At 46.3% G+C, this 17,689-nt stretch overlaps 1 protein-coding gene and 1 long non-coding RNA gene across 2 annotated transcripts in view; one reads left to right on the forward strand and one right to left on the reverse strand.

Moving 5' to 3' along the window:
* The window catches only part of LOC142311966 (uncharacterized), a 244,957-nt gene that overhangs the window by 197,683 nt on the left and 29,585 nt on the right, over positions 1–17,689 (forward strand). The gene's annotated exons all lie outside the window — the stretch shown is intronic.
* Positions 1–17,689, reverse strand: part of LOC142310434 (uncharacterized) — a 58,529-nt gene that overhangs the window by 38,314 nt on the left and 2,526 nt on the right. The window lies entirely within an intron of this gene.

Genomic DNA, 17,689 nt, shown 5'->3' on the forward strand with positions numbered 1-17,689 from the left:
AGGGGAAAACCTGGGTGGCCTCCCACCAACCTAAAAATAGGTTGGCGAAAGCCGGCGCACAACGAGCCCCCATGGCTCTTTTTGCCAGTGTTTGCTGATTTGGATTTAACCATACTTATGGGGACATGTACTTTAGATACACATACAGATGTGGTTGGATATTCCATACGTGCACCTTGTGTTTATTTATTTGCTGTTTCGGGTCTAATTGGACTATGCATGAAATATTTAATATTAAATATTATGCATATTCCTGCACTATGTTGGGCTGCCATGCTTCATCGCCTTGCTGCGCCCCCTCCCCCTCCCCCCCCTTCCCCCCCCCTACCCTCCTCTCTGTTCTCCAGGCCTTATATACACTACAGTTGTTTACTATAGCTGGAGCTTTCCCTTTCCCTCGGCGCTAATTGTTGTCATGCATCCACATGACTATACTGCCCCCAGTGCAGAGTTTTTTTTTTTTTTTTGTTTTTTTTTTTCCTGTACTTCAATATTGTGCTTATAAACGCCTTACACCTTTTTGAGCCTCCTGCCTCGCTATATCCTCTTCTGCGCATGCGCCCGCGTCCATGACAACTAGACGCTGTCATGATGTTTACTCTCTGCTGGGACACACTGCTGTGGGCCTTCGGTGGTGGTCTTGCAACTGCCTTTGGACTTTTTTGACCCGCTTTATCTTTCATCTTTGACCATGGCTGCTCTGTATCCTGTTAAATTTCCTGCCGGGCTCGCCTCTAATTGTTTTTTTCTGGCGAAGACTATTGGATCATGACGGATGGACTACCATGGTTTTTCTGTGTAGGACTCTACTATGTGGTAGGCTTGGTATGTTCTTCAAGCTAACTACTCCATCTGGGTCCTTCAAACCTTGGTGCCTATTGGCACATCTCTGAGTTTTCTCTGAGTGTTCATTACGGTTATATTGCAATATGATATGTAACATTGCCCTCACAGGCCGTGACCTTGGTCCTGGGCCACTACTTTTGGCATGCTCTTGATCCACAGCGACTTTCTGCTGTTGGGTTTGATTTTTATTTAATATATTAATTAATTTTTTTTTTTTTTTTTTAATTATTTTTTGAACATCTTTTTGGTCCTTGGGATATTTGTTATTTGTCTAACATTGCCATCAATATACGATATACAATATGGGTCCAAACGGTTGCGGCCTTGGCCTTGGGCCATCCTTGCATGTATACCGTCCATTTCCGGATACTCTTTGGCTCGAATTGTATTGAGGTTGCCTCTATGTGATTATTCATGGTCATACATAAGACAGTCTCCGCTCCTGCATGTACCATGTTATAATGTCCTTTTCCATGTTCTGCATACATTATGATTCATGGATTTTTCCTGGTTTACATCATCCCACACCCCCCCTCATTCCCCCCCCCATCCCCTCCCCCCCCCCCTTTCCCGGCCCCCCTTGTCCCTCACACATTAACATATGTGGACATTATATACATGTATTACTGCATGGTGGAACCTCTTTTTGCCAGTGTTTGCTGATTTGGATTTAACCATACTTATGGGGACATGTACTTTAGATACACATACAGATGTGGTTGGATATTCCATACGTGCACCTTGTGTTTATTTATTTGCTGTTTCGGGTCTAATTGGACTATGCATGAAATATTTAATATTAAATATTATGCATATTCCTGCACTATGTTGGGCTGCCATGCTTCATCGCCTTGCTGCGCCCCCTCCCCCTCCCCCCCTTCCCCCCCCCCTACCCTCCTCTCTGTTCTCCAGGCCTTATATACACTGCAGTTGTTTACTATAGCTGGAGCTTTCCCTTTCCCTCGGCGCTAATTGTTGTCATGCATCCACATGACTATACTGCCCCCAGTGCAGAGTTTTTTTTCCTGCACTTCAATATTGTGCTTATAAACGCCTTACACCTTTTTGAGCCTCCTGCCTCGCTATATCCTCTTCTGCGCATGCGCCCGCGTCCATGACAACTAGACGCTGTCATGATGTTTACTCTCTGCTGGGACACACTGCGCACGTGCGCGCGCCTGCGCCTTTAAACACTTGGTCCGGACCACGCGCCAGCAACAACACACACCTGATTGTGAGTAACCCTCGTTTCTCTCCTTTATATATGAACCTGGGCTGCAGTGCTCTCTACTTCCCTGACGAAGCCGCAGCGGCGGCGATACGCGTGGGGTGATCCCTGTACCCCTTGTGTGCCTTGCCACACTGTTTATGCTCTCCTCCACTGGATTCTGCAGCAATCTTCTATACTTTTATGCTGCTCCATTGGCATGCACAGGTTTTTCCACTTCTTACTCCCTTGGGCTTTATTTAGGTGAGCCCTCCTCCCTCCCTTCCCAGGGAACAGGTTTCAACCCTGGATTGCCAGGAACTTGTGGGCCCTGTGCTTCTTGCCCAGCAGGGCTATGATGCCCTTATGATCATACAATGATTTATTCTGCAGGTCCAGAGGTATTATAGGTGATTTAGCCTTATATAGAGCTATTTAAATTGCATGGTTTCTGGCTATTGTTTCCAGGACTGATTGTAGTCATTTTTCATCCTGACTGCATGTGATACTCCTGGTCTTTTGGCCTTTTGTATATATATATTCTACCAGTTCGCAATTTATTTCCTATTTGTGGCTTGGCTTCACTAGTGTACTCTGTTGAATTATGATAATTATTATACACTTGTGGGTACAGGATCTTGTTTTTTCTACATGTTTTAATTGTTTTTAAATTGTATTTTTGTACTGCTAATAAAGGTTCTTGTATATTTCATTGTGGGTTGTGCGTTATATGCAATGTCTTTCCTCCCTGGTGGAACAGAGATGGCTGAGTCTGCAGAGCTGTTCAGTCACACTATAGCCTGGGAATCAGAGGTCTGCTCCCAAGCTACAGTGAGTACAGACCAGGAAATGGTCTGCAGTGATGCCCAGAACCTTTGTGACTCAGATTCAGGCCATGATGACCAAGTTTCTGAGCATAATGTTGACCCTTATTCACAAACTGTAACACCTGTTGTAATAGATATTGAGGAACATACTGATGACGATGAGACGCAGATACCAGATTGGGATGACAACTTAAATATTCGTTCAGGGCAGGAAGAGGCTCGGTCTGAGGGTGAGGGGAGTGCAAACACAACGCTTGATGAGGAAGTTCTAGATCCCACCTACTGTCAACCCACAGTCAGGCACTCGAGGAGGTCAACAGAGGCAGAGGAGGAGGATGCAACTGACGACAAAGTTACCTTGCGCCTTCCTGGACAGAGGAGGAGTACTGGTAGCACGTCTACAACTGCATCCTCAGCCACCACTCTGCCTCTGAGCACTAGTCGGGGTGGCTCAGCAGGTCGCATGCCCTCTAAGCCTTGCCTAGCCTGGTCCTTTTTTGACCTTGCAAAGGATCGCCCAAATCATGTGATCTGTAAAATTTGTCGTGAATCTGTTAGTAGAGACATGAATAAATATCATCTGTGCCAGTGGGAAGCTCACCGTTCTGCAATGCGGCCTAGCGGAGCGGACCATCCACCGCCTGCCTTTTCCAGTGCATCCGCGCGCTCTTCATCTTCTAGGACTGTGGGGACAGCTGTCACACCTGGTTTTCCCTGCACAACTTCCACCAGTGTAACCGCAACAGGCAGTTTGCTTGGTAGGTCGTCAGTTGGTTTGGAAGGGGAAACAAGTTCGTGTGTACAGCTCTCTCAGACATCGATAGCATCAACGTTGGATGAAGGCAACATCATGTCTACGCCTGCACTTTCCTCACAAACCTGCATTTTTTCAGGGACACCTTACTCACCACCGTCTACACACAGCAGCCAGATCTCTGTCCCAAAGATGTGGACAAATAAAAGGCCATTTCCTGCGACCCATGACAAAGCTAAGAGGTTGACTTTATCCCTCTGTAAGCTCTTGGCTACCGAAATGCTGCCTTTCCACCTGGTGGACACACAGGATTTTAGAGACCTTATGTCTGTCGCTGTGCCCCAGTACCAGATGCCCAGTCGCCACTACTTCTCTAAGAAAGGTGTGCCTGCGCTACACCAGCATGTCGCACACAACATCACCGCTTCCTTGAGAAACTCTGTGTGTGAACGGGTGCATTTCACCACCGATACTTGGACCAGTAAGCACGGACAGGGACGTTACATGTCGCTGACTGGGCACTGGGTAACTATGGTGATAGATAGTGAAGGGTCTGCTGCACAAGTCTTGCTGTCCCCACGACTTGTGTGTCAATCCTCTGTCTGTCCAAGTTCCTCCACTGCTTCTGCCTCCTCAACCTCGTCTGGGTCCTCCACCTCCGCCCCAAGCCCGCCTGGTTAGGCCACCAGCGTTGTAACTGCGCAGAAGGAATCATGCACCCCTCATTACTATGCTGGCAGCAGAGCGCAACGGCATCAGGCGGTCTTTAGCTTGAAATGTCTTGGAAATAAGAGTCACACAGCGGCTGAGTTGTGGGCAGCTCTGGAGACTGAGTTTGGTAAATGGTTGTCTCCACTCAACCTGCAGCTGGGTAAGGCCGTGTGCGACAATGCTGCAAACCTGGGTGCGGCCCTTCACCTGGGCAAGGTGACACACGTGCCTTGTATGGCTCACGTGTTGAACCTTGTTGTCCATCAATTTTTAACACACTATCCCGGCCTAGATGGCCTTCTGAACAGGGCACGAAAACTGTCTGCTCACTTCCGCCGTTCAACTGCCGCAGCTGAGCGACTTGCATCGCTACAGAAGTCTTTCGGCCTGCCGGTTCATCGCCTGAAATGCGATGTGCCGACACGCTGGAATTCGACTCTCCACATGTTACAGCGACTGTGGCAGCACCGCCGAGCCCTGGTGCAATCCGTCATGACGTATAGCCTGGGCCAACGAGATGCAGAGGTGGGGCAGATCACCCTGATGGAGTGGTCTCAGATCAAGGACCTATGCACCCTTCTGCACAGTTTTGACATGGCGACGAATATGTTTAGCGCTGACAATGCCATTATCAGCATGACAATTCCAGTCATTTACATGCTGGAGCACACGCTAAACACTATTCGGAGTCAGGGGGTGGGACAACAGGAAGGGGAGGAAGTACAGGAGGATTCATATGCACAAGGGACAACAACATCAGCAAGGTCCAGATGTTCATCATCACCAACGCAGCAAGCATGGGACCATGGGGGACAGGGATCAACAAGGGCACATGGTAGTAGGCGAAATGTTGAGGAAGGTGCAGGAGAACATGAAGAAATGGAGGATGAACTGTCCATGGACATGGAAGACTCAGCGGATGAGGGAGACCTTGGTCAAATTTCAGTTGAAAGAGGTTGGGGGGAGATGTCAGAGGAAGAAAGATTGGTTAGCACCTCTATGCCACCAACACAGTGTGGACTTGGTCCGCATGGCTGCGCAAGACACATGAGCGCCTTCTTGCTGCACTACCTCCAACATGACCCTCGTATTGTCAAAATTAGAAGTGATGATGAGTACTGGCTTGCCACACTATTAGATCCCCAGAACAAGTCCAAATTTTGTGACATAATTCCAGCCATAGAAAGGGACGCACGTATGCAGGAGTATCAGCAGAAGCTGTTACTCGATCTTAGCTCGGCTTTTCCACCAAACAACCGTGGTGCACGGAGTGAATCTCCCAGTTGTAACTTAACAAACATGGGACGGTCTCGTCATCTTCAACAGTCTACCCGTACCAGCAGCACCGTATCTGGTGCTGGTAACAGCAATTTTATTGAATCTTTTCATAATTTTTTTAGACCATCCTTTGCAAGGCCACCAGAGACAACAAGTCTGACACATAGTCAACGGCTGGAGAGGATGATACAGGAGTATCTCCAAATGAACATCGATGCCATGACTTTGCAAATGGAGCCTTGCTCATTTTGGGCTTCAAATCTTGAAAAATGGCCAGAGCTCTCCACTTATGCCTTGGAGATCTTGTCGTGTCCAGCTGCCAGCGTTGTCTCTGAACGTGTCTTCAGTGCTGCTGGTTGTGTGCTGACAGATAAGCGCACGCGTCTGTCCAGTGACAATGTGGACGTTCATCAAAATGAACAAGTCATGGATCCACAAGGAATTTACTACCCCTGTGTCATCCTGGGGAGAGTAAATGCTTGTGGATTTGGAATGTGCTTGATGCAAATCAAAACATCCTGTTTGCAACTAGGGCACAAGTGCTGCCACTGATGGGGTAGGTGTCTGTGTGGCCCAATTTTTGGAAAAAAGGGAGACTCCGATTGGAGTAACCCTTGCTTGCTGTGTTTTTAAAAAGGAGCCAAGATGAACATGTAATGGTTCAGCAAAGACTTTGCTACCTACCCCGGGGTCATCCTGGGAAGGGTTAAGGATGGCGTATTTTTGAATGTTCTTGATGCAAATCTACCTGTGAAGTGTACAACTGGGGCACAAGTGCTGCCACTGAAGGGGTGTCTGTGTGGCCCAATTTTTGGAAAAAAGGGAGACTGTGTTTTACATGATTTTAGAAGGGCATGCCATGCCTATATCTGTGTCTCGTCCTTTTTTTCCTTGTCTAGCTGTTTTGTTTTCGCATGAGTATATGTCCATACTTTCCCATGTGTTTGTGTTGTGTTGTGAGTTGTTTGTCACCTTTTGGACACCTTTTGAAGGTGTTTTCTAGGTGTTTTTATGTGTTTGTGATTGCCTCCCATTGATTTCTATGGGTTCGAGTGGTTTGCCGAACCGAACTAGAACCAGACCTCGGTTCGGCGAACCGAGCTCGAGCCGAACCGCGACCGGTTCGCTCATCTCTACTAGAGACCGGTAATGAGAAGTTTCGGACAGAGGGAACAGGGAACAGCACTCAGTGCTGGGGAAAAGGACCGAGGCTCTCTGCACATAGGAAACAGCTGGAAACAGGAGAAGCTGGAGAAGTCTGCACTGGAGACCGGTAATGAGGAGTTGGGGACAGAGAGGGTACAGGACTCTGTGCTGGGGTAAAGGATTGTGGCTCACTGCACATAGGAAACAGCCGGAAACACAGGAGACGTTTGCACTGGAGATTGGCATTGAGGGGCGGGGGACGGAGGGAACAGGACTCAGTGCTGGGAAAAGACCAGGTCTCACTGCACATAAGAATCATCCAGAAACACAGGAGAAGTTGGAGGCTGTAGTCCAGTAATGAAAAGCCAGGGACTGAGCAATAATAGATGTAGAGGTTTCAAGCGTCCCGGCCCTGGAGCATATAAGACCCAAAAAATCTCTTTGACTGATATGATAGGATCAATGCTACTATACACCTGCAGTATTTGGCGACAACATTGGAGCTTTTACTTTGAGGCTTATGTGCTTCAAGTAATGATCATCCAGAGTGCTTGTCGCTAGTTTCTACTTGATCAGATATTGTGATGATGCACTACACTCAAAAAACCATCAGAAGAAGCGATAAATACACACTGTGTGCACACAGTTAGAGATGAAAGAACCTGCTCGATAAAGGCTCGCCAATCTCAGGTTTGTTAGAAGTATGGGCATGTTCATTTGGACTTGGCAAACATGAGTCCATCCCCCAAAACCCGGTAATGCTCGTTTACATTCGTTTGCCGACCCCGAACCCTGGCTGAATTTCCATAAATGTTTTTTTAGTAGCATTTTCTTGTTTTGTCTAGGACTGCAGCGCCATTTCATGTGGAAATGTGCATTACTGTGGGAATTTCACTGTGCTAAAATGCAGAGTAATGGCCTACCCAGCCACTGGGCGCCAAATCAACATCGTCTGCTGCTTTTTCCTCTTCCTGCGTTACTGGGGAAAGGATTGTAAAACAGGTCTCCAACCGCAGAACCTCTTCTTGTTTACCTGCTACAGTGGGGGTGAGTGAGGAACTGTCAGTTGGTATGGAAGTGACCGTGCCTGGTGCTTTAGATCCATGTGAGACATTGACCACACCACATGGTTCTCAATCCAGCATTGCATCTCCCCCAACACCTTCCGCCCAGTCCACTGGTCGGTCGTGCTACCCTTTCTCCACTGTCCCTCAGCACAGCAGCCAGCCCTTGGTCATGCAGGTTGGGGCACGTAAAAGAGCATTTCCTCACACACATGAGAAAGCGAAGTGCTTGAACTTGGCCATATCAAAATTGTAGGCCACGGAAATGCTGCTTTTCCGGCAGGTGGATACAGACGGTTTCCGAAAACACCTTGCTGTCACAGTCCCCTGGTTCCATTTGCCCAGTCACCATTACTTCTCAAATAAAGCTGTGCCTGTTCTACACCATCAAGTTGCAGCCAAGATTACCTTTTACATGGAAAATTCTGTGTCTCCGAGGGTGCATTTCACCACTGAAACCTGGACCAGCAAGTATTGGCAGGGGCGTTACATCTCACTGACTGGGCATTGGGTTACTCTGGTGGCTATGGGGACAGGCGGGAAAGGGGCTGCTTCCAAAGTGTTGAAATCTCCAAGGCTTGCGTGCCAATATCTTGGATCTACAGCTTCCTCCACCTACTCTAGGGCCTCCACCTCTGCCCTCAACCTCTCCCGTAATGTAAGACGTGTTACAAGAGTGCAGAGGGTATCCCCCGCACTTCCGTACAGCTCAGCTGGGGCTCAACACAATCAGGCAGTGCAGAAATTAATTTGCATTGGAGAACGCAGTCACACAGCTGAAGAGTTGTGAACCGCTATCCGGGCCAAGTTTGATCAATGGCTGTCTCCAGGGAAGGCTGTGTGCGACAATGGTGCAAATCTGTTAGTGGCCCTACGCCTGGGCAAAATCACACATGTGCCTTGCATGGTTCACATTCTGAACCTAGTTGTACAGAAATTTCTAGCCCAGTATCCCGGGCTGGATGCACTGCTGCACAAGGCACCGGTGTGTGTGCTCACTGCCACCATTCAGACCCCGCGGCTAATCAACTGGTAACAATACAAAGGTGTTTCGGCCTACCGGTTGATATGCGATGTGCAGACACAGTGAAATCCCACTCTGCACATTTTGCAGTCACTGTGTCAGCAGCAAGGTCTACTGCAGTATGCCTTGAGGCATAACCTTGGACAAGACAGTATGGAGGTGGGGCAAATCACGTGGAGCCCTCTGCACCCTCCTTGACAGTTTTGAAATGGCTACAAACATGGTTAGCGCTGACGATGCAGTCATCGGCATCACTATTCCGCTCATCTACATGTTGGAGCACACTTTGAATAATCCATGGGAGGGGGTTGAAGTCCCAGAGGAAGAGGAGGAAGCAGTGTCGTAGATTGAGGTGGGCTCATGATAACAGATAAACTGGTAGTGAAAGTGAAAGAGCCAAGCACGAAATGGAGGAGGAAGATTTTATGAGGGCAGAAAACTCCGGAGATGAAGAAGATATTGGTTACGTTTCTTTTGACAATGGTTGGTGTGAGGAGACAGAGGAGGAAAGCTTGATCGTTAACCCGCAACCAACCCAACAAGGACTTGGACAGCATGGAAGCTTCCAACACATGAGCGCCTTCTTGCTGCGCTATTTGCAACATGATGTCTGTATTGTTAAGATTAGAAATATTGCTGACTATTCGGTTGCCACTCTGTTAGACCCACGCTACAAGAGTCAATTTAGCAAGATGCTTCGGACCCTAGAAATGGACACGCGGATGCTGGAGTATCTAAACAAGCTTGTAGATTATCTTAACAGTACTTTTCCACAAGCCATCAGGGAGGCACACGGCATGCATGTCAGTTCTGTAATTTCAACCAAGGGAACGTCGTGACCTCATTGCAAAAACATTAGCAACAGCAGCAGTTCAAGTGCCAGAACCAATTTATATACGTGTTGGAACACATTTATTACACCATTGCATGCACTAGCAGAACAGGCTAGAAGTTTGACACACAGTCAACGACTAGAGAGGATGGTGCTGCATTATCTAGACCTCAATATGGATGCAATAAAGTGGGGATTGGACCTTTTTGCATTTTGGTCTTCAAAAATGGAAGCGTGGCCTGAGCTTGCCACTTACGCCTTGGAAGTTTTGGCCTGGCCAGCAGCCAGCATTCTCTCATAACGTGTCTTCAGCACTGATTGCAATATATTGACGGATAAGCGCAGCCATTTGTCCCCTAAAAGCATAGACTGCCTAATGTTCATAAAGACGAACAAGTCATAGATGTCCAGTAACTTTGCCCCCTCAGTCTCAGACTGTGCTGATTAGGCGATGATGTAGTGCTAGGCTTCTTTGAGCAACATGCCAATACCTGTCTGTCATCTTGCTTACTCTGGTGACCCATAAATTGCTGTTTCAGGTCTTGTTTCGGTGCCAGTCCCACGCAGCCATGTTGCTTTGTTGGCCTAACGGTATTGCGTGCCAATTGTGGCCACTTTTCCTGTACATTCACCTTAATTTTTGGAAATGTGGAGACCCCCAAGTAGGGTCTCCAAGTTTGCTTTCGTCTGTAGTGCCAGTCTTCTGTGGGCAAGAGGAGGTCTACACCTGGCACTCAGGCATGCCTTGATTTTTAAAATTTAAATGCTGGGCGACAGCCTGTTTTGTATGGACCGTAATTCCCTGGTGTTTTAAAGCCTTATGGGGAGGGGGCAATTGATAGTATCAAACTGCTGTGTTGGAAGCCAGAGACTAAAGGGGGCTTTACACACTACGATATCGTTAATGAATTATCGTCGGGGTCACGGTGTTTGTGATGCACATCTGGCGTCATTAACAATATTGTAGTGTGTGACACTTATGAGCGACCTTAAACGATTGCAAAAGTGGTCAAAATCGTTTGCCACGGAGAGGTAGTCCTGAAACAAAAAATCGTTTTCTACTTATTAGCGATGTTGTTACTCGTTCCTGCGGCACCACACATCGCTGTGCGACACCGTAGGAGCGACGAACATCTCCTTACCTGCCTCCACCGGCAATGCAGAAGGAAGGAGGTGGGCGGGATGTTACGTCCCGCTCATATCCACCCCTCCGCTTCTATTGGACGCCTGCCGTGTGACGTCGCTGTGACGCCGCATGAACCGCCCCCTTAGGAAGGAGGCGGTTCGCCGGCCACAGCAACGTCGCAGGGCAGGTAAGTCCTTGTGACGGGGGGTAAGCGAGGTTGTGCACCACGGGCAGCGATTTGTCGTGATGAGTGAGGGTTGCAGTCCTCAGCCTGCCCCGTTATGCTACAGACATGGGGGGGCAGGTGTGTGGTACCTGCTTGCAGCTGGACACTCTGGACTTCAGCAGGCTTCTCTGGATCCCAATCACAGCGTGTGGCAACACATGCGGCCTTATCAGACATAAGTCTGAAGTTTGTTAATGGCTTTACTGCATATTTATCTTAAAGGGAACCTGTCACCAGATTTTCCCCTATGCAACTAAAACTACCACCTTCTGCAGCTCCTCGGCTGCATTCTATGAAGGTGTGCCTTGTATCTGGCACCTTTTTCAGACCGCAAAAACAACTTTATAAATATTACCTTTTCGTATGTACATTTTTTAGTAGGGCATAAAGGGCGGGCTCTCTTTCTCCTTCGTTCCCCCCTCCTGCCGCTGTGTTGATTTGAATTGATGACGACGGTCCCGTCATCCTCCGCGCTGTGCCGAAGTCTCGCACATGCGCCATTATCGTAGGCTACTATCGCGGGCCTGTGCACAAACTATCCATCGCGTGCGCCCGGGATGTATTTGCTCAGGCACGAGATTATAGGCGGGTACTAGCATGACACTGGTGAGGTCATGCACAGACAAAAAGATGTGTCTCCGATTGTTGGGTAGAGGTTACTGCCAGTGTTCAGGCCTGCCACAGGCCAACTAATACATATCTTGATTTTTCACCCAAAAATACAAAAAAAGGCCCACAGTCTGTGTTTGGTGGACCGTAACTCCCTGCTGTTTGAACCTCCTTTCGGGAGTGGTCAATTCCCTATGGGGAGGAAGCAATTGATGGTACGGGACTGTTGTTTTTAAAGGAAAAGACTAGAAAATGGTGCCCCTAATGTTGTGGAGAGGTTACTGCCAGCGTTCAGGACTGCCACAGGCCCACTAATACATACAGTTGTGCTCAAAAGTTTACATACACCGGCAGATTTTTTTGCTTTCTTGGCCTTTTTTTCCGAGAATATGAATGATAACACAAAAACTTATTTTCCAATCATGGTTAATGGTTGAGTGAAGTAATTTATTGTCAAACTACTGTGTTTTCTCTTTATAAATCATAATGACAACCAGAAACATCCAATTCACCCTGATCAAGAGTTCACATACCCTGGTGATTTTGGCCTGATAACGTACACAGAAGTTAACACAAATGGGTTTGAATGTCTAATAAAGGTGTGTTTGGTAGACCATAACTCCCTGCTGTTTGAAAGCCCTTTGGAGAGGGGGCAATTCCTTATGGGGAGGAGGCAATTGATGGTACTGGACTGTTGTTTTGAAAGGAAGAGTCTAGAAAATGCGTCTCCTAATGCTGCAGAGAGGTTACTGCCAACGTTCAGGCCTACCACAGGCCCACTAATACATATCTTGATTTTTAACCCAAAAATACAAAAAAAAGGCCCACAGCCTATATGTTTGGTGGATCGTAACTTCCCTATGGGAAGCAATTGATGGTACTGGACTGTTTTGAAAGGCAGAGACTAGAAAATGGTTCCCCTATTGTTGGGTAGAGGTTACTGCCACAGGCCCACTAATACATATATTTATTTTTAACAAAAAACATTTAAAAAATGGCTCACAGCCTGTGTGTTTGGTGGACTATAACTCCCTGAAAGCTCTTTGGGGAGGGGGAAATTCCTTATGGGGAGGAGGCAATTGATGGTACTGAACTATTGTTTTTAAAGGCAGAGACTAGAAAATGGGTCTCCTAATGTTGTGGATAGGTTACTGCCAGTGTTCTTTTTCCATAGCCTCTCTTCCCTTTACACATCTATTATATAATGAATATGTCATCAGGAATATCCAACTGCTCCTCTCTCAGTACTTTGGTGAGCAAGTTGGATAAATGGCTGGCTCCACTGAACATGTAGCTAGGAAAGGTAAAGTTCAATCAGGCTGAAAACCTAGTGGCGGCACTATGACCGAGCGACGCAACGTCTTGGCAACATCACATATGCACTGCATGGATCAACCTATGGATAGGGAGCAGTTGATTATATTAAACAGCTTATTTTTTGGGTGGGCAGAGACTAAAAAGATGTGTCTCCAAATGTTGTGGAAAGTTTACTGCCAGTGTTCAGGCCTGCCACAGGCACACTAATGCATATATTGGTTTAAAAAAAACAAAAAAACCCCCAACAAATAAAACTCACAGACTGTGTTTTGTGGACCGTAACGCCTTAAGGCTGCTTTACACCAGGCAATCTATCGTGCGATAGATCGTCGGGGTCACGGTTTTTGTGACGCACATCCGGCATCGCTGGCGATGCCGGCTTGTGTGACACCTCCTAGCAACGCAGTATCGCTCACAAATCGTGAGTCGGGTACTGCTCGTTAGGTTCCATAATATCGTTTAATTTGGTTGCTCATCGTTTCCGTGGTAGCACACGCCGCTCCGTGTGACACCACGGGAACGATGAGCAGCTCACCTGCCTCCCGCGGCCGCCGCCGGCTCTATGTGGAAGGAAGGAGATGGGCGGGATGTTTACATCCTGCTAATCTCCGCCCCTCCGCTTCTATTGGCCGGCGGCCGTGTGACGTCGCTGTGACGCCGAACGTCCCTCCCACTTCAGGAAGTGGACGTTCGCCGCCCACAGCGAGGTCGCACGAGAGGTAAGTATGTGTGACGGGGGTTACTGACTTTGTGCGACACGGGCAGCGATTTGCCCGTGACGCAGAAAGGACGGGGGCGGGTACGATCGATTGTGAAATCGCACAATCGATCGTACCATGTAAAGCAGGCTTTAGTGTTTTAAAGCCATATGGGTAGGGGGCAATTCCCTCTGAGGCGGGTGGCAATTGCCTTAAAAAACAGCAGTACAATAGCATCTGAGACAGATGTGCCTCCAAATGTTGGGTACAGGTTACTGCCTCTGTTCTTGGAAAGAGAGGCCTACGCCTGTCACTAGGTCCACTAATGCATGTCTTGATTTTTTTTTTTAACAAAATAAAAAACGGGCCACAATCTGTGTTGCATGGCCCGTAGCTCCCTGGTGGTTTAAAGCCCTATGGAAAGGCGGGCAATTGATGTTATTGTACTGCTGTGTCCCTGGAAGGATTTTGAAAATTTAGACTATTACATACAGTAGGTCTCTAGGTTGTGTCTTGTCTATCAGGGCTGTGGAGTCGGAGTCGTGAAGTTGGAGTCGGAGCTCATTTTGGTGGAGTCGGAGTCGGTATAAAATGGACCGACTCCGACTTCTAAAATATATAATAAATTGGGGACAGTAGTTCAATGCAGAATGTGCTGAATATTTTTTCATAGGAATTTGGGAAAGTTATGAAATGTCCAAAAAATGGCTGTTCTGTTCCTGATCTAAGGCTACATTCACACACAGTGTTTTTGCTGCGTTTTTTGAAGATAAGTTTTTCAGCTGCAAAAGCAGATCAGTTTTTTAAAAAACCACATCACTTGAAAGGTTTTTGAGCTCATAGATAATGTTTTCAATAGTAAAAGCAGATTAGAAAAACGCCACAAACTGACATGCTCATTCTTTGTGAGGATCTGTTTTTGAGGCCAAAAATGGATCCTCACAGAACGATGTGTCTGAATGTCATATCTTGAAACCCATTGCCTTTGCTGGGATGCCCAGAGTCACTGCATTTCACTGAATTATTTTGCCATCAATGTTCGATATGTTTGTGACAACAAAGAAATTGTTACCAAGACACTGGCAGTAAAAGATACTAAAGCTCATCACACCAGCCAGTTTCTCCAGGCCTTAGTGGAAAAAGTTCTGCAAGATTACAAACTCAAAAAAGAACAGATTCTTGCTATTGTAACGGACAATGCTTCAAACATAAGTACAATTAAACTGATGAATGAGAGTAATGAACAACAGCTACAAGAAAATTTAGGATTCAGTATGTTTGAGATGGAGCCACGGTGCTGTTCATGTAGCTGAGGAACAAACAAATATTACAACAGAAGAACAGCAAAATGATACTTTAGGATTAGATGATATTATTGAAGCTGCTTCAAAACACTTTGATATTCATCACCTGCGCTGTGTTGTGCACACGCTGCAGCTGGCAATAAGAGTCTGCAAGAGGGACATGTTGGAAATCTGATTGGAAAAGTGAGGAAATTGGTTATTACGCCAGAAGCCCTAAATATGATTCCATCTTTAAGAGATGTGCTGGGAAAGGAGCAATTGTTGATCAAGCCACTTGGTGGGGCAGCACTTATTTAATGATTGAGCGATTGCTTGAACTAAAATCATTTATTATAGATATGGTGAACCCTCATGTAACCCTAAATGATGGTCAATGGACACAGGTGGCTGAATTGAAGGAATTGCTTAATCACCCATTTACCGTGACTAAAAAATTACAAGCTGAGGATTTAACTCCTGGCATTTTCATAAGGGAGTGGAAGAACTTGCTATTTTGCCTGTCCCAAAGAGGACGTTTAATCGCAGATGGCATTTCTGCTTCAATGAAATGGAGAGAGACACAGCTATTGGAAAATAAAATTCTTCTGGCAGCTGTTTATGTGGACCCAAGTCATTGTATACTGCTTGATGATCAACAGCTTACTAAAGGAAAGGAAGCTTTGAGTGAGGTAGCAGTTAGGATGAGCGGCTACAGGACTGCCGGGCGCAAGAGGACTTAGGTCCTGACAGTGCTACTGCTGCCATATCATCATCCTCATCAGACGAGGAGTTTAACTTTGACAAGTATTTGGATGACATGGAGCAGGCAAAGCATTGCCGCAAGGAAAAAGATTTCACTCCGTCTCCTATAGCAGCAGATTGACCACATTTCAGCAAAATTTTTCACTTGCTCTCAAAGAAATAGAAAAATTCAACCGTTCATCAAAACTGACACTGCATGAGGCAATTCCATTATACCCGGAAATTGTTAGAGATGTTGCCCATGTAGTTACGGCTTTGCCTCCAACCCAAGTTAGTGTAGAGAGGTTATTTTCTAGCCTTAGGCGGGCTTTGCACGTTGCGACATCGTAAGCCGATGCTGCGATGTCGCACGCGATAGTCCCCGCCCCCGTCGCAGCTGTGATATCCTTGTGATAGCTGCCGTAGTGAACATTATCGCTACGGCAGCTTCACATGGACTCACCTGCCCTGGTACGTCGCTCTGGCCGGTGACCCACCTCCTTATTAAGGGGGCGGGTCGTACGGCGTCACTGCAACGTCACACGGCAGGCGGCCAATAGGAGCGGAGGGGCGGAGATTATCTTGCCCACCTTCTCCCTTCCGCATATCCTACGGAAGCCGCGGTGACGCCGGTAGGAGATGTTCCTTACTCCTGCGGCTTCACACACAGCGATGTGTGCTGCCGCAGGAGCGAGGAACAACATAGGACCATTGCGTCAGCGTAATTATGGATTACGCCGACGCTACACCGATGATACGATTACGACACTTTTGTGCTCGTTAATCGTATCATCTAGGCTTTACACACTACGATGTCGCCTGCGATGCCGGATGTGCGTCACTTTCAATTTGACCCCACCGACATCGCACCTGCGATGTCGTAGTGTGCAAAGTACCCCTTAAAATTATTAAGTCAGATTCGAGGTCATCTATGAAGGAGGATCAGATGGAGGCAATTCTATTTCTTACAACGAATTCATAGACTGCTCAAATGTTATTTACTATGTTTTTGTTGAAAACTGTTATTTGCCATTTACATATTGTATTACATAGTTTATTACAGTGTTATATAAAACACTATGTAATACACTATATAAGTGGCAAATAACAGTTTTCAACAAAAACATAGTAAATAACATTTAGTATATTGCTTGTATTTAAGTGAAAAATTTATTGTAGTGCAATGTGAATATCAGACATTTAATAATTTTTATGATACAATAATCAAGATAATTAGATAGAACATAAAATATATTTATTGGAATACAACTTTAGAACACAAAAAAACTGTAATAAATATGTAATACAATATGTAATTTTATATATATAATACAATTACATATTGTATTACATATTTATTACAGTTTTTTTGTGTTCTAAAGTTGTATTCCATAGTTACATAGTTACATAGTTACTTAGGTTGAAAAAAGACCTAGGTCCATCTAGTTCAACCTTCCTCCACCAGTTCTACATTTAGTCACTAAGTCATTTATAACCAACAATGTTTTGTGTACTGAGGAAATTATCCAGCCCTTTTTTAAAAGCTGTTATAGTATCTGCCATTACTACCTCTTGTGGTAGGGCATTCCACAGTCTGACTGCTCTAACTGTAAAGAACCCTTTCCTATTTAGCTGTCAGAATCGCTTTTCTTCCACTCGCAGTGTATGCCCCCTGGTCCTTAGTACTGTCTTTGGAAGAAATAAGTCATGTGCCAGTCCTTTATATTGACCACACATGTATTTATACATATAAATGAGATCTCCTCTGAGACGTCTTTTTTCTAAGCTAAACATATCTAACTTTTTCAACCTGTCATCATATGGGAGGCCTTCCATTCCTTGTAGTAGTCTAGTAGCCTGCCTTTGAACTGACTCTAACTTCTGAATGTCCTTTTTAAAATGTGGAGCCCAAAACTGAATCCCATATTCCAGATGTGGCCTTACAAGTGATTTATAGAGGGGTAACAATACGTTGGGATCACGGGATCTAATCTCTCTTT

The sequence above is a fragment of the Anomaloglossus baeobatrachus genome, chromosome 5 (genome assembly GCF_048569485.1).
Source record: "Anomaloglossus baeobatrachus isolate aAnoBae1 chromosome 5, aAnoBae1.hap1, whole genome shotgun sequence".
Lineage (NCBI taxonomy): Eukaryota > Metazoa > Chordata > Amphibia > Anura > Aromobatidae > Anomaloglossus > Anomaloglossus baeobatrachus.